The sequence below is a fragment of the Falco rusticolus genome, chromosome 6 (assembly GCF_015220075.1).
Source record: "Falco rusticolus isolate bFalRus1 chromosome 6, bFalRus1.pri, whole genome shotgun sequence".
Lineage (NCBI taxonomy): Eukaryota > Metazoa > Chordata > Aves > Falconiformes > Falconidae > Falco > Falco rusticolus.
Window position 1 is genome coordinate 49,829,436 of NC_051192.1, and position 21,499 is coordinate 49,850,934.

Genomic DNA, 21,499 nt, shown 5'->3' on the forward strand with positions numbered 1-21,499 from the left:
AAGTCCACAGGGGGCCTTCTAGTAGGTATTTTCCAGGTTCCTCCATACTGAACCTGTCCGTTAGTTACCAAGGATGCACCAGCTCTATACCTCATCCTCTCCAAGTATTGGCTTTATATAGCAATCATCTAGTGGACTTGTACACTTGCTGCTCCTGTTATACTTTAAAAGGACTTAGTCACAGTTATTCTGCTGTTTGCAAGTTATAAACTTTTTTTCCTTGCCCAATTGCGTTTTTTATATTTAAGGTGCTAGAATTACGTGTTTGGTTTGATGAGTTCTGTTCTTTTAATTTATCTCACTACTTATTTTCTGAAAAACGCATGCTTGATTCTAATAATCTTCCCCTCCTTCCTCCTCCCCCCCCCCCCCCCCCCCCAGTTTGGTCATGCTAGTTTCCATCCAGTCTTCCTTAAATTTCTGTACAAATAATCTTTGATTCCAGTATAATTTTCACATCTCCTCCAAAGATTCAACCTTTTTTTTTTAGCTGTCCCTTCCAGTTTCTTCTCAGCAAGGACCCTTACTTTTATGTAGCATCTCTTTTTTAAAATCAAGCACAATACTGTGCCTTGCTTAGATTTGGGAAGTTTCAGAACATAAATATATTAGAGTCATTGCTAAAGAGTAGGTCTTTGTTACTAACATTTAAATCACATCCTCTGCATTACCGTCTCTTGCAGGTTCTTTGATCAACTATTCCGTAACACACCCTGACAGCATCCAAAAATTTAGTCTTGGAATCATAGTTTGACATGATACTTACCTAAGCAGTTCCACAGGTATATGTTATCAACACTGGTACTAATGATCTTGATTTCATAAGTAGAACATATTTCAAGTTAAACTTTTTAGAGGAATTACTTCAGTGAAGTTACAGCATTATTACAGGAGAAAACTTTCCAAGTATTCAGTAGTTTGCAGGTCTAGGTCCATAACCATAAAAACTTAAGGAGGCACAGTAATTCTTAAGCAAGAAAGGAAATAGGTGTAGGACCATTTATAAGGTTGAGTGAGATTCTAGAAAATGTTTAAATTTTAAATTAATATTTAATATTAATTAGTAAATTATTAGTTAGAAAGAAAAATATTTTAAATGGATTTGAAGCAGTGTGACTATATTGATTATGCCACAGTCTTGTCGCAGTTGAGAAAGTAGCTGACTTGTAAAACATAATCCAGAAAGCATCCCTAAAGAAACCAGAACAGAAAGGAATTGATGCAATACCAACAACTGTTAAAAGTAAACTACTACAGCTAGCACTGAATCAGGTCCAAATATGATTAATGTGGCAATATCTAATTAGTTATTAATAGTAACAACATCAGTATGAAATTTCTGGTCATCTTTTAGGGTGTTATCTATGAGGGACAGCTACTCTGCTATATGGCACAGTGTGAACTTTACAGTGCGCTCTCTGCTACAATTTCCTCACGAAATTTCTCAAGCACACAAGATTACTTTTTGCATGAAGTGGCTCCATTTGAAATAAAAACAGGTCATCTTCCACATAGGGCATGCTAAAAGCATATACACAGGAAACCAGTAGCATGGTCCCACACTATCAGTCAGTACTCAGCTGTTCACTCACACCATAGCTAAAAGCTTCCTATTTTTTGCTTCATAGAAAACCCAACCTATCCAACACTTCTTTAAATTAACTCTTATGATGGGCATAAAACCTGTAAGAAAAATCATATGCATTTAGCTTTTGATGACATTAACCAGACCCAGCTTTAAGACCACAGCATTATCTCTTTGCTCTAGCAAGAGTTAGACCAAGTTCTTAAGGGACAAAGTGATCCAGCAGAAGACCAAGGTGCACTAGCAGAGTATCCTGGGTTTGTGCTTGTCTGGTGGGGTATGTGTGTGTAACAAAAAACAAATACCAACCACCCCCTCCCCCCCCAAAAAAAAATAATTTTTATGTCTCACTTTCCAAATTTGTAAGAAAGGAAAAGTCTCCTTTCCCACATCTCTACTTGGCATTCTTCACGTCATATATTATTCTTAATAATATAATAAGCTTCCAAAAGATTTAGTGTGCTTGAGGATTTTAGTTTTCCACATTAAAAAAAGACACCAAAAGAGGTATTTGTCCTTGAAAAAACATTGTATATTCAAAATGTTAATGTGTCTTTAGTGACAGCACTACTAAATGTCATTGCTATAATTACATCAAAATGAAATCAGGCATTCTGGCAACACTTTGAAATGCAATTTTTGTATTGCTATTTCTTGCATCTAAGAAAAGCCTGTCAAACTGCAGGCCAGCCAATCACTTGTGGTGTTGTAACACCGCACACTGTAGTGTTTGCAATTATTAGTTTGCATTAATCAACAACACACTGTGAGAAGAACAAAGCCTGCTGATTGCAAGATTAAAGCAACCACACCTCTTGTACACAGCCAAACAGCTCACAGAGAAAGCTATGCATGAAAATGGGTGTAGGAGAAGACTGTTCCAGTGTATAAGTAGGAAAACAACATACGAGAGAAATAGAAAGAACACCAGTATATCACTGAAGGAAGTAGTCATGTCAAATGCAGTTGAGTGTTTCCCAAATAACCAGGTATGGACATTGTTACACTATAGGTGTTTGGTAGTTGTTCCTTCCGTTTCTGAGTGGGAAGACAAGGAAAAAAAAAAGGTGGCTGAAGGCATATTAAATTTGAACTGAAGCTGCTATGCAGCATATGAAGAACAGAGAGGACCGAGGGGTTTTTTCAATGTATGAGGGAAGTACTGGAAACTTATGTATATTCCACCCTTACATTGTATTGGTGCCCAATACAGCGGACAGTACACTCTACTCTCACTATACTTCCCATCCAGTACCCAAGATCTGATTTTGTATTGTAGAACCTCAACTTAATTCTGGTCAATGACTACTAAAAAAAAAAATAAGTAATTCTCTGAGAACAGAAATACTATCTAGAGATCTGAGATGACAAATTATTCAAAATGAAGTTGCTGACAGACCTGTTGACCTGTGAAGTCAGTGAAAGGTCAGAAGCAGAGGTCAGCAGTAGAAACCAGTGATTCAAAGATGCTAAATCATATAAAAGGCTGGAAACTATCCACGTATTCAACGCTTTGTATTTTCCCTGCTTTATATTCTCCTCCAGTGAACAATATGCAGCAGAATATCATTAAAATATCTTTGTACCTGCTAATATCTACATGAGAGACATAAATCATTAAAATGTTGAGCAAATGACCCAACCAAGGGACAAGTATTAATGCAGAAAGATTTTTAAAATTATGTAAGAAATCATTTCAGGTACTTGAGAGGGTTTAAAAATCAGTATGCAAGACACTAGAAAAAGTGATAGATCTAATGCAAACCATGCAAACACTCAGACTTCTCTGCAAAAGGATGGCTATTGACCTGTCTACATGCAAGTATCTGAGGAGCTAACTGTTGTACAGTAACCCCTCAGCATGATTTTAGTATCTTGACACAATACAACAAAAAAGCTCCGCAAAAAGTTAGGATTACTTAATAAAAATTGATCTTTTTGCCTCTCTAAGAGGTACACCAAGGTACCACAATTAACTGTTTCTAGTGCCAGTACAGATAGACAGCTCTGTTCTCCAGACACAGTAGCAATCAAAATATATTCTGACAGTAGACATACGTATGAAGACACAGGTAATTAATATTATGTGAACTTCCCACCTACTGTCACAAACCTATCCTATCTTAGCAGAGATGATACAATCATTTTGCTGTTGCTTTCTTCTACTCTTATTACAAATTTGATCTTGCTTTCACAATATGAGCACTTCAGCCTAGAAAAATAATTTTATAAGGGAACACATTTTCCCACAACAGTAGACACTATTACTAAATACTCAGAGATGCTTCCCTCAGGACCACCTGACTAAAGCTTGTCTGCTTCTCCTAAATCTAGCACCCTGTAAGACTTATATACTTGTTATGCTACCTCAACAATATTTCAAAGAAAGTGACTTTCAGGATGACTACAGATAGTCAGATACTGGAGGCTCATGAATGTCTCAGAACAGATAGTTAAGGCTGAAGAAGAGTCAGCAGGCGATAAAGCCCCAAGGAACTGGCCAAAGTCTAGAGTCTGTGAAAAGGAAGAAAGACCAGAGCTTTTTCTTTAAGAGACAAACTGGTATTAAGCCTGATGTTACTATTGATAAACTGGTGCATTCATACTTTTTCTCAAGTGGCATTAACCCAGAATATGATTTGCTTTTTACATTCCACACTTGCCCAGCATAGTACAGATATGAAACATTCAAATAAAAGCTTTCATCCTATTTTATTACTACAGTAATGGAGATAGAAAATTAAGACTTCTATATATAAAATGTGGATTGGTGTAAGTTTTTAACTGGCTTAAATTAGAAGAACAATCTGATCATCTTTTGAAGTGCTAAGAAAAATCTAGCTGTTACATGAGTGATACTCAATTAGACTCGGCAGAAGAGATTCATATGGCACGTTTCTAATAGCAAAGAGATTGGAGATCTCATTTCAGTTCCAAAGACATAAATATATTTGAACCATAACATTTACGTAAAGATCCATATTTATTTCAGCATTTTTTATCTTGATAATTATGAATACAACTAGACTATGCTTATTAAATAAGACACTTGCTAGGTTTCTACCAAGCGCTCAGTTATCATGTAGACATTATTTTGTTCCCAAGTAAAACTCTGAACAGCAGTATCCAGTTTTGCACAAAATGCATTTCTTGACATTCCCAAAGCAGAGCCTAACAACATCCACCACCAGAGAGATGGTAAGAATAAAGTTTATAAAGAGATTACTACTTATTTAGCCAGGAAGTGCTTGCTAGCCTTTTACAGATGTTCTATTTACAATACTACAGAATTTATTACATTAGATAATCTATTGGAGGCAAAACCAGCCAGATTGGTAACCTTCATGACGCAAATCTGCTTAGCCACAAAGCTTGTCACAAAGACAGAGGTAATTAAAGCTTACCCACAGTTTACACAGACCTGTAAAGGCCACTTCTAGCAGTGAGAGAATAATTTTTGTTTCAAAAGAATATTTTTTGACATTTCTGCCAAGATTGATACCAACTGACTAGGACAGAAGTGATAGGATACATCGATGTAAGAGGCAATCTGTAATTTATTTAATAACACAGTGGAGTTCTTTTCTCCTATACCCCACATTTTCTTAAATGCTACTGTGAATGACATGACTCTGTATGTCACTTCAGAATAGCAGTGAGACTGTTTCCACCTGCACAGTTTACTGCAAGTAAAACTAACCAATTCACCATGGACAGGCTTGGACATGGAATTTCCCATACAGCAGTGAGCACAGTATAGAAAAAGACTACTAAATAAGTCTTGAGGCTAATAGGGTTTTAAAGGGATTTGTGGATGAGGAATGGGAGGACTGGAATTAACTACTTAGTCTACACAGCAAATTAAGGAATCCATCATTAGAAATCTTTTGGTTATGATTGACTTTGGTCATTAGAGCAATCAGTAAAGCACACAGATAGCTTTATTCAAATGAGAAATAATACTGAAACAGAGTTAATCACATGTTTTAAGTCTTTGCGGGATTGAATCTACTACTTTGATTTATAGTGGTATCTTAGGGATGAAATTTTCCTTTCAGATTGCCCAGGCTAATTAGTAAATTGGCAGTTTTATGTCAATAGTTATAACTCTTCCAAAATGAAGTAGCTGACAATTCACTGAACTACTCACAGTTGTGTAATTAGGAAGACTTCCTGCGTGCTAGGTATTTAAAACCAAGTATCAGAGAATCTCATCTCTAACTGAAAATGCAGGTAAACACAGTAAAAATAACTCCCATCATGTTATTTTATTGATCATTACTTTTTCTTTCTTATCACAGGTATCAAAAAAAAAAAAGAAAACCGGTTAATAAGATGTTTTTAATAAGTTCTGGTCTTTCTTTTCTTTCACATTGTATTATTGGACACGAATTGGAGTAATCCCACTGATCTCAACTAAACAACGAAGGTTCATACAAAGCCAGGTGAGAGGTGTCTCCCGAGTCACCTCTTCATCAATATACTTACAACATGCATTGTGATGCCAGCACAAACAATTTTTATAGAATATAAGCAGAAAACTGATTCATAATGTGCTTTTGGACAGTTATTTTGGTGGGCCCTCTCCAACAAAAAGGGGAAAAAAAATTAAAAGAATTCAAATACAATAACTGCAGCTGAGAAATTGAACTAACAAGTCCTGCTGTTGCTTGACTGCTTGAGAGGAATGTAGTTAAACAGTCATGAAGGAGAGAGAGAGGTAACTATGAAAGAAGTGGACGCAGTCTCCCAAAACAACCAACCAAATGCCATTCAACTAGACTGTCAGGCTAATGATTTCTAATCTATAAATGCAAAATATATTACTCTTTGTCTGGATGGCATTAAATGCTTTTTAAAGATTAAAAAAAGAAAACAGAATTGGACAAAATATCTGTAGTTTTCTACACATGCCATGTATCTACTCTGTCCCTTGAAATTCTCACGTTCAAAAAAATGATTCACAGTTACAAAAGTTAACACCAGCAAATCCCTTTGAGGTCAGTATATCCAGGAACAGAATAAATAAAAAAAAAAAAAAAAAGAGGGGGAGAACCCCCAAAACCCCCTCTGTCTTCAGTTGCTGTTACTGCTGTGGTGACTTCAAGGGTCCTCCTGAAGACAAGCGATGGGAGAACTCAAAACCTTGAAGATGGGTCCCTGTTCTGGGCCCAGCAAGCACGCTACAACAGTGGCGAGAACAGTCATGGTTGTTTGATCCACCACCCTCTATACTAGAAATATTAATTCATATTTTAAGGACTTCTGGTTGAAATCAGAAAGCGCAGAGACTATTTTAAAAGTTTATCCAAAGTACTGCTTTTGTTCCTATCCTTTCCACCCCCAAGTCCCAGTTAAAAAGCTGTAAAATTACTAAATGTGAATTAAAACTTAATTTGTACCTCAGCTTTTTTCTAAAATAGCACATGCCTGCAGCATACCGATTTTGTTCAACAGGACATTCCGAGTTGTGAGGAAGATCCCCAAGGGCAGCCCTCCCTCCCCAGGCACCAGCAGGCTGGCCACAGGAGCCACCCTCCACCAGGTGCCCAGCTACAGCTCTCTGCTCACAAGGCTGCTCAGGCCTCTTCAGTGCCCTCAGGCCCTGACAGACTTGGCACAATTTTTTTTAAAAAAAGTGAATAGCATAAGGATAAACTATCCCTAACCACAGAAGGAGTCAACCCCTTCTAGTCAGAGAGCTCTGGGGAAGCGTCAGTCACTCTGAGGTGAAGCACCTTCAGGATTTGGTAGCACATGATCATGTCTTCCACCTCTCCGTAACTGGGTGGTAGGGTTTAAATTCATTAAGCATATCTGAAATTGAATATGAAAACGTGCTGGTGATTCTGTAATCCACAATAAATAGGGATTACACTGAACTTTTCCTTCCTTAAGGAGAATCTTTCAGAATAGGGTAGGTGGAAGATATACTTTATGCATAAATGCATTTTTTTCCCAGTTACAACTATTGTTTCATGTCAAACATGAAAAAAAATCTAAAACTTTTTTTTTTTTTACAGAAACATTTAATTTAAGCAATTTCAAACATTTTAGCCATAGAGGATCTGGCCAGCCCTACAATTCAAATGAATCATGACATATGTCTGCATAGGAAATATATGAACTAAATGAAGTAGCACACAAAAAAATAAAATCTAAAATAAACCAATATAAAAGCCAAGAAGTACAATTAGCATTTTGTTAATAATGCTAATTAGACACTTTGTAATTCAAATTGAGTTGTAGTTAAACAAAGGTAATAAACCAAAGATGTAAAATGAAAAAAATTCCAAGCCTCATGAATATTCCACAGTAATAATTTAATTCAGATGTGATAATTGCATGTCACTGTTCAGTTTAAAATATTTTTCTTTGACAAGGGTTTTAAAACATCTTTTGATAGAGATGCACAAAGCTAGAGCATTCCTTTTATAGACAATACCCGGAGAAGCCATCAGCTCATCGCTCACTTTCATAAGTCACCATCAGACAAGACATCCAGAGACAAGAGTCACATCAACTGCTCAGGCTGTGGTTGCTCCATACGGAGAGGATACTGCCCTATGATCCATGATCCTGCCCTATGATCCATGATCCTGCCATTCCCTTCCCCTCTCTGAACTGTTGCCTACTGCACCCGTATTTCCACTCTTTACTTTGTCCAAAGCATGTGCTTTCCATTCCTGTGGAATGGCCCATGCTCTGAGGATACTAGATACATTCATTGAGGGAAGGAGGGGAAAAAAAATAGAAAAAAAAAGGGACACACAGGTAAGTGTGAGAAAAAAATAATCTATTTGACATTTTTACTAAGACTAAATTTCTCAACTAAACTACACAAAGGTCTAAAGCAACAGGGCCACTAGCAAAAGACTAACGTCTAACTCCATAAGGTGTTCATGATTTTTTTTCAGTTACTGCGGCGGGTTTTATATAACTGTAAAATCAAGATTACACGTTATAGTATCTGAAGAAAATAGATTGATATTTTTGATTTTCCACATAAACAGAAACCCTGAAAGACAAACCCATACCAATTTCAGTTAACAGTACTCCTATGTTCCAAAAGAAGAGGTAATAGGATATCAGACTTTTCTTGTAAAAAACCAACTAAATAACATTGCCAGCTTTGCTATTTTTTCGAAGTGCTACAATAGCTGTAAACTCTGCATATCCACCACAGCATTCACAGGTGAATGGATCTTTATTTTAGGTGTTCAGAAATACAGGAAATCTTGCATCAGGTGAATTATTCAGATTCACTCAATATTCCTTTACAGCTATGTTGCAAACACTGTTTGTAGGCTTTGTTTTGTTTGTTGGTTTGGGTTTTTTTTCCTCCCAAAACATGATTCTGCTAATACACATAAAAGAAATTAAAAGATGGTTCTTCAAGCATTTTACATGCGCACATAGCTAGTGTTAAAGAATTAAAGCTGTGCCAGGTAGGTCAGTGAAAGCTCTATGAGTGATGCCACCAGTGCACAGAACCCTGACTGGCAGGCAGACATCTGAGCATGTCAAATGCCAGCGAGATCAGCTAATACACAGCTTAGGAAGAAATTAAGAACAAGCAGGAAAAGGGACCAGAACACTAAACAAATTAAAAATAAGGCAGAAAATAAAGACAAGGGAGAGGGATTATTCACACCTGTGAAATAAAACTGCTGCCTCCGGTGTTGCATGACAGATAGTAAAGGACCTCTTCTCCAGGAGAAAATCCTCAGCTAAGAACCTGTTTTGGATTATGTAACTGAATTCTCTCTGAATCTTATCTGTCATGCTAATCCCTTGAGTATACAGGCATTAAATAAAAAACCCTGCCTGTAGCTATCTCCAGTAAGTTCAAGAGGTCTGACCTCTAGAAATCTGACATAAGAGCCAAGGTCAGGATTCCTGCCTGTTGCCATGAAGGTAACATACACAGGGAGGAGTTGATCCAAAACAGTCACTGAATAATTGAACAGTTTGGTTTGGAAAGACATTTAACAGGTCATATAGTCCAACTCTCCTGCAATGAGAAGGGACATCTTCAACTAGATCAGTGCTTAGAGCCCATCCAACCTGACCTTAAACATTTCCAGGGATGGGTATCTACCACATCTCTGGGCAACCTGTTTCAGTGTTTCACCATCCTCATCGTAAAAAAGTCTTCATTATATCCTTATATCCAATCTAAATCTACCCTCCTTCAGATTAAACCATTACCCCTTGCCCCTACCACAAGAGGCCCTACTAAAAAGCCTGTCCCCATCTTTCTTTTCAAGCCCTCTTAGGTACTGGAAGGCCACAATAAGGAGTCCCAGAGCCTTCTCTTCTCCAGGCTGAACAGCCTCAACATTCTCAGCCTTTCTCATAGGAGAGGTGTTCCACTCCTCCGAACATTTTTGTGGCATAACACGATTAACAACACAGAGATATGTTCCATAATCTAGTGTCAAATTCCTCATACTTTTTCTTCTCCTAAAGGAGTGCTTTAAAGAAGACAAACTAAGCCTTTTTTTCCATATCTCTCTCTCTGCATGAATCTTAAAATATTCTGAATTATTCTTGGACTTATTTTTTTAACTATTGCACAACTGGGAAATACCTCAAGTTAACATACATTGTTTTCACCTAAATCACAGAAAAGGTGAACCAACTCAGGCTAAAGCAGCACGGCATATGGAGCCAAACTCTCCCATTTTCTAACACACGATCTTGAGGAAGCCCCTGCATAAAGGTAAGGGGTGCCCCTACCACCTGGATTTATAGCCACCTGATGCTTTTTACAAGGCTATCTCTGTGAAAGTCTTACTGGATCAAGGCTTTGAAGGAGGTTAATTTGAAGAAATATCTCATTTCCTTAGGCATGCTCTGAATTGGTTTATTTAATTCTAGGAGCCAATTTGCTTAAATAGAGGAATTTAAGCATAAGCATTAAGTTCCCTGTGCTCCAGTATTCTGAAAAAACAGAGATATGCGAGTTTTAAAAGTCAATCAAGCAAAGCATTACTGGGCAACTCCAGTCTGCACCCATCCTGTTATCAGGCTCATCAGTGCTTTCCGAGATGTGACTGCTGGTTGCCTTCCATGCAGTATAGCGAGATACTCTCTGGCATAAAATGAGTAACTCCCTAGTCACAGACGGTACATCTGAAGTCACGTCAGAAGCATTAGAATGTCTAGAAATAGGTTACTTTAAAAGGTGACTGCTAACAAGATATTTTGAAACACTGGTTCAGGACAGATCATCTAGAAGCTACTAAAACATCATGTAAGTTCATGGTAAAATTCAGATTTCCACTGAATTCCATCAAGCACAATTAAAAGATTTTGTTTTGTAGATATTATATCTGTATTTCATTTATGGAGTTTATGATATGCATCAAATTACTGAAGCCATTCATGTTAAAACCACTTGTAAAGGAAGTATGCTAACCAGTTCTCAGTTTTGGAACAGAGTAGGCCCTCAGACATAAAATCAGGGTACTTCTATATGGCTTGCAAGTCATTGCAAACTAGCCTGCATTTCGACAGATTTTATTACATTTTAGTCTTAAGATCATTTACTTTCATTGCAATCTTTTAGTATCTGTTTCTTTTGTCAAAGGGAAAGACACAGAGTATATATTTAAATGTTTGGCATTCTATAATGCAAGGCTAACATTCTAAATATCACTATGAGGTTGTTTTCACTTGCTTATGGCTCACTGTAAACCATGACAACAAATAAAATTCTGATGATCACCTAGAATTAATTTATGACTAATTCACAGTTCAGTGCCTATGGCAGTGGCTATTTAGTACTTTTTTGTTATCTTCATCAGGCTTAGACACAAGAATTTAGTTATAATAGTGAAAAGAATCTAGAAACTGGCACTTTAAATCAGAACATAGATGTGCAGTACAGCACACAATATATTAATAAACAATAAAGCACAGAACTTCCTTCAACACACACAGTAGCCCAGCCATTGAATTCTATACAACTGCCCTTTATAACTGTGTTCCAGCACTCCAGGTCTTACATATTTCTCTCAAACTCAGTAGTTAGGTTAGTTGTTATTCATTATGATTTTATGCACCTTATTTCAAGTTTTGGTCTGGTCAGGGCAGACACTACATCTGCAGAACAACCAATAGCCCAAAACTGCAGCTGTAAGCAAGATAATTATAATTTGAGGTAATGGCTTCTCTTCACAAAGATAAAGCATATGTAATCCTATTACCTCTACAGAACACAGACTGTAGACAAGAAAATGGACTCTAGTATCTCCTTGTAAAAATTGATAACAGATTCCATACAGTGACTGCCTCTGATGAAAACCAAAAGGTTTGACTATGCCGAATTCTTTCTGAGAGTGTGGAAAAACAAGTAATTAGCCATCTTCACACAACTTCTTTACCCTCACCTCTCAGATTATGATGTGCTTTACTTGTCTATACCTACAACTAAAGAACACCCATGAAAGAGTTGCCACCTGGAAGGTTTTGGGTTTGGTTGGGGGTTTTTTTGGCAGCAAGTTAAAGCAGGTTCTAATATCTCTTGTCATAGCTTCATTAATTCAGAATGCCAGTAACTGCCAAAATCAGCAAAATGTAACATTACAAATACACAGAACTCTAGTATACACAGTAAAAGTGCTATTTTACATTTCAGTATTATTTGCCTTCCTTTTAATTCATACCAATATCCTTCCATTAATTCCACTTGAACAATTTCTGAATTGTATGAAAGTAAAATTTATGACTTTGTAACGACAATTTCTAAAAGTTTTTACACTGATGGAACACCAAACAAATATTCTCGAGCTATCGTGCATTTTGACCATTTAGATTGTAAAAAAACCCTTAAAAATACCAACAAGATAAAGAACATACTCGTGCTCACTGATTCTTGAGCTCTTACCTACTACAATCTCTCAAGCTTCCTCAGGTGGAAAAATACTTTTGCATAGCACTCATTTTCTAAAGCTTTGTTGCTACCACTATAGATATACTTTTATTAATGATAATTATTCATAATAATTTAATTACACTGTCAAAATACTCATGCACTGCATTGGACAAACTCCCATCAGGTGTAGCTCCTTTGAGATAAAGGGTCACACATGCACAGAACACAATCCTATTACAAGCAGGAAAGAGAAGATTGCAGTTTCTTGGTAGTCAATTTACTGTACTATAGAAAGGGTCTGGAGTCCAGTATATAATTGGATTAGCTCTGGACTGTGATTTGTAAAATTAGGCCACTGTTCAGACCTCTCACTTGCCTACTGAGTGGCTGTGGGAAAGACACATTCTGGTTTTGACTACCAGTTTCTAAATCCGTAACATTGATTTCCTTTGCATCTCCTCATAGCTATGGAGAAGTCCTCATTTTTATATTTAGTAAAAACTTAAAAATAAAAACGTGATTTAAAAATAAAAAATATTACAGAAATGAAAAATTGAAGTAATCCTACTGGCTTTTGTTACAAAATTATGTTTTCCACTGAAATCAGAAGGATTTCTTGCCTACTCAGATCTTAAAAAAATAAAAATAAAATTGAAAAAATCCCTGAACCAGTACTGCCTGTCACTATTACAAACAAACAAAATATCATCAGTGCTGTACTTTAATTTTATTTCTCTTCAACAGTCTTAACAACTGTATTTCCTATTATACTAGGGAAAACCACTTGAAGTTAAGCTCAGAAAAACAAATTGTTGTCATTTACAATCACGGTTTGCAATTAACTTCTCATCCTTAACGTAAGTATAGAATTAATTTATCAGCTCACGCATTGTCACTTTTGTATAATTATACTGTATGATCACAGAAAATACACTACAGAAAAGATTTTGGTAGGTCTCCATGCGTCCACTATTTCAAAACATTTCCTTGAAAAGCTACCTCAAGGGGGGATGGAGAACAAAAAAAAAAAAGACCCCAAACAGCAGCAGCCACCAAAAGAAACCCAAACCAAAAAACCTAATTGTTAACGGGTCCTTTATATCCGTTTTATGTTTTTCATGATAGCAATCCCTGTTATCACAAATTGATGTGCATATCCCAGGTATATTCAGCCTTGCCTCATTTGTTATAAAAGCAATGACCTTTCAAACACTGTCCTAGTGTTCCTTTAAAAGAAATAACCAGAATCAAACATGTGAGTGTCAGTGAAGTGGAAAATTAGCCTTCCAAAACAAGTAAACCACCCTCCCTACCATATTAAGAAAACTGTAAGACTGAACAACAACAACAAAAATGCTGAACCATGTAAGGCTGCTTTTACTGTGCATGCTCCAAAGAAGTCCTTGACATTGCTAATGTTTGCCTTGTGTATAGGTCCCAGAGCCAAACCTCCATCTGGAAGAGATTTGAACTACCATCCAGAGGCATTTCAGGATCTGAACCAAAAGGTTTACAGCATTACAATCCAGTTAATTCTATTGCTTCTAATTCCAGCTGGACTTAAAAGTCTTATCTCTGCACTCCAGGCCTTCAGATACAGCCTATCACGGTAACACCAATTCCCAGAGAATTCAACTCCATGACCCAAGTGAGATTAAATCCCTTTAGATAGCCCAAGTAAATGGCTCGTAACTCGTTTCTGTCACTTTTGCTAATGCCTTTGTACCGTGAAAGAAACCAGCAAAGGTGTAAATATCTACAAATTACTAACTGCACTTTTTCCCTTGACTTCTATCAGCAATTCCAGTTGTCTGGTTCCTGCTGAGAACATCAAAGATATTTACTGCCTGAACTTTCTCTTTAAATACTGCACTAATCAGCTACTGAATATTTGTACTTTACCAATCTGAGCACCGTTATTTTCAGTAAAACACACAAACAGACACAGAGATACATATAAACAGAGAGAGACTGAGAGGAAGAGGAGATGCATATTTGATGTTAGTTGTCCTTAACCTCCCTCAAGTCAGGCAATTCCACTGCACGTCTTGTGTTAAGTAGTTTCACCCAAAAGAAAGCACACACAAGCTGAACGGGAGTATTTCAAGTCTACTTATCATGACATATTTAGCTTCTAATCATCAGGACACATTTATATTTTTTTTGAACTTAAGATATTATTCCCAAATATTCCTTTAGGGCAAATAGAAGAGAAAGGAAATACCTTCTTAGATTGATAATCAGAAAATCATGTGCAAATCAAAGCCCAAACAAAAAAATACAGCACAATCCTGGCAAATACTCTTAGAGATTAGAGATAGCTTTTGCCAGAGATATGAGGGGGTTTTATTTATTTTTATTTTGTTTTTTTCTTTTCTTTGTTTTCCTAGGGAAGGAAGGAGTTTGGAGGTGAACAAGAGGAAGGGAACAAAGAAGGGTGTAAGTAAACAGAATGATTCCCAAAAGTAGTCCCCAGCATTTGAAGGAAATCTGTTCCAACAGGAGATTTTTAAAGACCCAAGTAAGAAAAAAGAAGACACATTCAAGTGTGGATTTTGTAATTCCAGTCTACTGAAATTCTATCTATCTAGAGCACTGCAGAGAGACAGGTAAGATAAAGAAAAAGCACCTACCAGAAACACGCCTCTTCTTTCCAGGATAAGAAACATACCCTAAAAAGCCTTTGGAAGTAGTAGATATCCACCTTCAAACATTACCATTGCACAACACTGGTAGAGCTCTTCCTCAGTCCTTCTATCAGGAGTTTCCCTTTGAGACTGTGGCAGAACAAAATGCGAGTAGGGTCATCACTGTTGCTTTGTATTGCAGATGCACCTGAGTTCCCAAATCAGAAGGATGACTGCCAGCTGGGGGCACTGGGTCAGTGCCAGGGCAGCTGGTGAATCCTAGGTGGGTGCTGAGACGAGACGCAGCTGCAGGACACAATCTGGGCCCTGTGTGCTGAGACAGCACCTGGAATCACTTGTAATTAGGCAGAAGAGGTGGTCTAGGCTAATCCAGGGAAATACTGTAGCAATCTAGAGCTGGGAATAGGAGGTCTGGTCTCTGCAAATGCCAGTAGAGAATAGGGAACATGGGCAACATACTGAGGTTAGTCATATCTATATTTTGTAACCATATACTGGGGGTTACTAGTATTATTGCTTGGAAGTTTCACAGGCAAATTCTTTTCTGGTAGTATATCTAGACAATACCATACCCTTAACTGCTCTCAGGGTGCTCCCACCTAAACTGGATAAAGCAGCTATCTGAAAATCATTCAGAATTAAAAAAATGCCAAGGAAGTGCTTTCTGTAAATAGTTAAAGCAATCAAGGAAGCTGAAACTCTCTGTTTGTGGTTCATTTAAGTACCATTAAGCAGAAAAGGACATTGTACCTATGCAACCCCAATGAAGTTAGATCCGCAGAAGCAGTTAGCGAAAGGCAAATGAACAGTGTTAGTAAGGCAGGTGACTCACACCTGGTTTTAATACAATTAAAAGATGAGAAAACCTAGCCAGTACAGCTCAGTTATTTTACTGATTGTAAGACTGTGACCATATACTAATACACAGAACACCTTGGTAATCTTCTGTGTGGCACAGCGGCACAGCACAGTAAAGGTACAAAACTGCCCCCATTTAATAATCTGTATAACTCATGGAACATAGATCCAAAGAAAACTGTAAATCCATTAGCATCCCACTTTTACTTAAAGCAAGCTTTGTAACTCTGAACAAGGTAAATGGCATGATGCATTAACCCAGCTGAGGGTGCGTGTTTATTGGACTTCAATAATACGCAAGCTACCAAGTTTTTTTATTGGTATTTATCCAAAACACTGAAACTACAAAGCACATTTTATTTCTACTCCCTGATTACCCTTTTTTAATGACACAACTGTTTACTGATGAGCAGGCAGTATCTTTCCTACATTAACGCTAATTATCTATCTTGAAACAAAGGTTCATGGTTTTCAAGGTTTTTTTATATTGCACCCCTCAGTTTTGGAAGGGTTATGCATCTAAGGTGGCAAAGACCCACTGCGGAAATTGTTAGGAACTGGTAAATCGCAGTTCTACTGACACTCAGGCCCCTATTCACCTATCACACTTTCAGATATGAGTTATGTGAATCACATGAACTTGTCAATGCTGATCATACAAGCAACTTAATATCTGTGAAAGTCTGGTCAAGAGACACCTACACTGGTATGTATTTTTAAAAATATAGACATCTAGGTCTGAGAAAGACTTCCAAAACTCCCTCTCTAATGGTGAAAAGTACATAGTTTCAGAGTTGGATTCATCTTATTCTCCAGTAGTTGTCTAGAACAGGTCAGATGAATTGTGTCCTGAAACTGTCTATTCCTTTTTACCAATAAAGAGAACATAGAGTTAACTCAAACACGGGTATCTGTGATAAATGTTAAAGTTTAGGTGAGGTGAACCTACTCCTTACTGATACTCAGATGGAAGAGAACTGTGTTTTCTCTGCTGGTTTTTGATATAAAAATTATTGAAGAGTTCTTTTCCATTAAAACAACTGTTGATATTAATTATTTGCACCTTTTGGGGATATATGAGGTCAGGGAAAATCTGATTCATAATAAAAGAACCAGAGTAAATAATAAAGTATTTGAATCCTAATAAAGGCATATTAAGCAAGAGATAATAAAGGGAATAATGGGGATGGAGTGGCCTTACCAACATATAGGAACTTGGCTGATGGGAAGAGTTATTGTTTCTAGACTAAACAAATTCCCTTGGCCATGATGTATGATGTAGAGGTTAGGTCCACAATATGTATCTGATGGCAGAAGTACACAGAAACAGGCAAGAAATCTCCAAATAGAAATAATTTCAAAACTCAATAAAAAGTAAGTTTGACTGGGGCAGATTTAGATGTTTACATGTCAGTTAATGTTCAACTTGAAAAAATAACCTGTAATTAGCATTTTCTCTGGCTTAAGGATGAATAAGTGAAACTGCAGGCTAAAAGAGAAGTTTGTTTTCTGGTTTTGCTTTTCTGGAGAATGCTGGGTATACTAATCTGAAATCAGACTTATCAAATTATTACAACTGTATTATTGAGCATCTAGTTAAGGCTGAAAGAACCTTTATTTTATAATGTCTCAGTTAGATGCTGTATCTTAAAAAGAATCCTGAAATTTTATTACCTATGAATGATTTCCATTCTTACTTGGTATCTAGCTTACATTTTCACTTGATGATGCTCATTTTTTTATTAAAGATGACAAAACTCTAGCCTTTTAATATATGACAATAATTTGAAGAGAATTAAAAAGGGATGTAACGTTTGGACTTTCTTGCATGCCAAAATACTATAAGTCAAATTGATGAATGCACTAAATGCCAGGGTACCATGATCATCTATCAAGCTGTAGATCTCTAATACACTTATATTTGTTAATAGTATAATGCACATAACCCAGCATTGAAATAAGTAACAAGCAGATCCTAGTGCCTTGGACAACAGGAATGGTCTTGAACAAAGCTCTGTTCCTTTTTCACCCAGATCTATAGAGCTCCTCATGGGGGAAAGGTTGAGGACCACAGTGAATTTGTTTTGTTGCTATCAATTATTATGCACAAAACAAATACACATCATAACTCTCTTGAGACTTAAGTTACACCTCCCTAAAGCCAAGCAATACCTCTTTATTTGAGCAGGTGTATGTATTTAATATCAGTAGTGAAATGTCTGGAGAATTCCTGTGAGAGGTCACGCTGACTCAGCAACCTGCTGTCACAGCAGTCCAGCTGCTTAACCAAGTCAGAACCTATTGCTGTGGCACAGCAGGGAAGGAATCAAGCTTTCAGAGGAGAAGAGGAAAGCTGAGTTCAGCCCCATTAGACTTTATCTCAAGTAGGAAGCAAAGAAACAGAGGGCCTTCATAGCAGGATGATTAAGGTATCCTAGGTAAAAGCTTCTGATGAGAAAAACTAAATTTGGAGATTTGTTAATTTTTGTCTTTTGGCAAAGCTGGCAGTGATTCTAACTATACCAAAGGCTTAAGATTATGCTACAGTGTATTTAAATTTATTCTTATCTAGTTGCATATTACAGTCCATGGCTGCTACCAAAAAAAGTACGAGGATTTCTGGTCTTTTGACAATAGAGACAGAAGCATCACTTTTAACTTTCAAAAGAGCTTGCCATTTTCAACAGCAGAACATACCTTACCCCAAAGTATCTTTTTTGAGAAATGAAGCTGGTCTATCGCTAATGTATCCTACCAAACAGCTCATATATGATTGATACACTTACCATTGCATTATTTACTTCTTATTATTTTTAATATTATTTAAACCTTTTTCTTACAGATATATTTGTGATGTTCTCCCTGTCATTTGTGGTTCCAGGCTTCACCATCTCCTCAATCACCAATAAAGTACATTAGAATTTGACATGAACAAAATAAAAATCAGTTATGCAGAAAGCTGAAAATAAACGTCAACATGTACTGCCAATCCCCATGTTGGATATGAATTGTGTCTTTGCAGAGCTTTTCATTTTAAAGCCTTGTAAATACTGCAATTCTAAGATCTTGCTGAGTGCAGATCACATTTTTTGATACCTAACTTAAAAGAGGACTTAAAGGTCATCAAGCCTGATTACATTCTGTTCAACACAATAAAGTGCAGCTATGTGTAAATTATTATTGAGCAAATTATGAATGATTCATGGCAGATTTCTTCATTAGAATTTAGTGTCTCCTTTGCTGTAAAGTCAACATTATGATCTACAGTTACTTCTTAGAGCTCTTTCTATTAAACTAAACAGGAGGAGAGATGCTATTATTTGTACCATTTCTATCTCCATACAGTATAACCAATAGCAATGTTTCATTCAAAACTTCCCATCGCTCCTCTATTTCAAAGCTCTCCATCACAAATTTAACAGGAAGTGTTATTTCACACAATACCTAAAAACTTTTGTATTATCCCTAGTATTTGTTTTGTCAAAGTAGGATTATCATAAATAAATACAATTTCTTATAACTTCTTTAAGCACTACTTTCTCTCAATCTGCAGCGATGTTTTTCACTCTATGCATGATCATTACCTTCCTCTATTTACTTCTTAAAGGTTACAGAGAAATATCCTTGCCTGCTCCTTAGAAGATAGCCACTTCAAAGACTCTTTTGAGATTCAACAGCCTTTAACGATGTTTGATACAAAGCCAGAAAAGGGCACGGGCTAAGTAACAGTAGAGCGAATGCTTAAGTTAGCACTGTGGGAAATGAAAAAAAACCACAGTTTATCACATGAATGTAAATCTCTTTTCCCCAAATAACCTCCCCCTCCACACATGCCTATAGTCAACACCCTTCAGTGCTGATATCCATAGAAAGTTCATCCATGAAACCCTGTTCTCAATATATCAGCTACTTCTTGCTTCAATACTCAGATATTGTACTGTTTGGTGCCAGATGTGGATTGGCACCTCTGGATCTGGATCCGAGTTTTGGCATTGAAAGTGGCTGGGTGTTACATTTAGAAATTTAAATGAGCAAGCTTTGTCTCTGTTCAGAAGAAAGAGAGCAGGTGTTGCACCCAGCCATCTTTTGTTGGTTTAGGAGCAGACAACAAGATAGCACTATGTTTCCCAACACATAGTAATGTGAGAGTGATCGGGATTGGAAAAAATTTGAAAGACCAACAAAATGACAACAAAAATATCAATTCCTTTCTTCGAAAGACTGACATGAACAGTAGAGAGGAAATTATTAAAGGTCATTACTGTACAGCTACCAAACAAGCAAACTTTTAAACAGAATAAGTCAGTGTAAGAGAATGAAATAGTTTTGGGGTAGCTGTAGTTTGAAATTTAAATAGATTGTAAACCTTTACTTCAAGAGTAACATAAATCCAAATTATATATTAAAAAAAAAAAAGTACAATTATGTATTTTCCACAAAGAATCTTACACAAGATAGCTAACTGGAGGATATAATTATAAAGTACAAAATAAAGTATTTCAAATGTTTCAAGAGATGATTTTGGCTTTGTTTGCATGCTGGAGGGAAGCATGACTGTAGCAAACCATGTCTAAAAATATTTATGTCAAACATTATCATACTAGAGAAGAATGTGAGATGACTGGAGTAAGAATCCCAAATAGAATGTTTCTGGATTTTGCTGGTCCTGTTATGGAGCAACTGATAGGATTGCAAGGCAAAACTTCTAATTTCTACACCCAACATTAGAGCTAATGTTCTCTCTGAGAGTTGGCAAATTTCTTAGTCTGGCACTCCTTTTCAGAATCCTGAATTTCAGGGTTGCTTTATACGACAAAACAAGCTAATTGCAGAGAGAGTCAATAATAATTCTGATCGCTTGGCTCTAGAAAACAGACTTTGGATGTTGAACACTAAGAATCTCCATATATGTTTAATATTAATAAAAAGGATTTGATTTTTCAGAAGGTAAATCAATGCATGAGTGGATACTCTACAAAAGTAATCCCATTTTCATTTCTTTACATATCTAGAAATTTATTTGAACTCAGCTATTTTTTGGCTCCCCTCTCCCACATTAAAATTCCTTAAGACTATAAATCATATTAATTACTACTAAGGAGTGGGAGAAATTTCATCAGTTCATGTTTCCTCTATGTATTAAGTTACTTGAACGGAAGAAAAACAGTCCACCTGTAAAGGATTATTATTATTATTATTATAACTGTTCCACAAGTAGGGTGGAATAAGGCCATTGCACAGTAACACGTGCTCTGAAAATAGCCCTGTTTCAGCAAGGTATCCAAGTGAATGCTTAAGATTTATGTATAGTCCCATTGATTGGTGCAACTATATGCTGAAAATTGAATAGAATTTAAAATGGATATACATAAACAAAAAATCAAAACACTGTCTGTGGCTGCATTTCCTCAGTCTCATTCTAATTTAACTTCTGACTACACCTCTAAGCTAAAAAAACAAACAAACAAACAAAAGTAATGCAGAATCCAGAATCTTAGTTTCTGAAAGTAAGCAAACAACATTTCA

General features: G+C 36.6%; 1 protein-coding gene and 1 long non-coding RNA gene across 2 annotated transcripts in view; one reads left to right on the top strand and one right to left on the bottom strand.

Moving 5' to 3' along the window:
* Window positions 1-21,499, bottom strand: part of PRKN (parkin RBR E3 ubiquitin protein ligase) — a 614,220-nt gene that overhangs the window by 407,876 nt on the left and 184,845 nt on the right. The window lies entirely within an intron of this gene.
* On the top strand, window positions 14,864-19,150 carry LOC119150327. The gene is made up of 2 exons (XR_005105021.1): window positions 14,864-15,076; window positions 18,816-19,150. It is a non-coding gene; the product is annotated as an uncharacterized LOC119150327 (long non-coding RNA).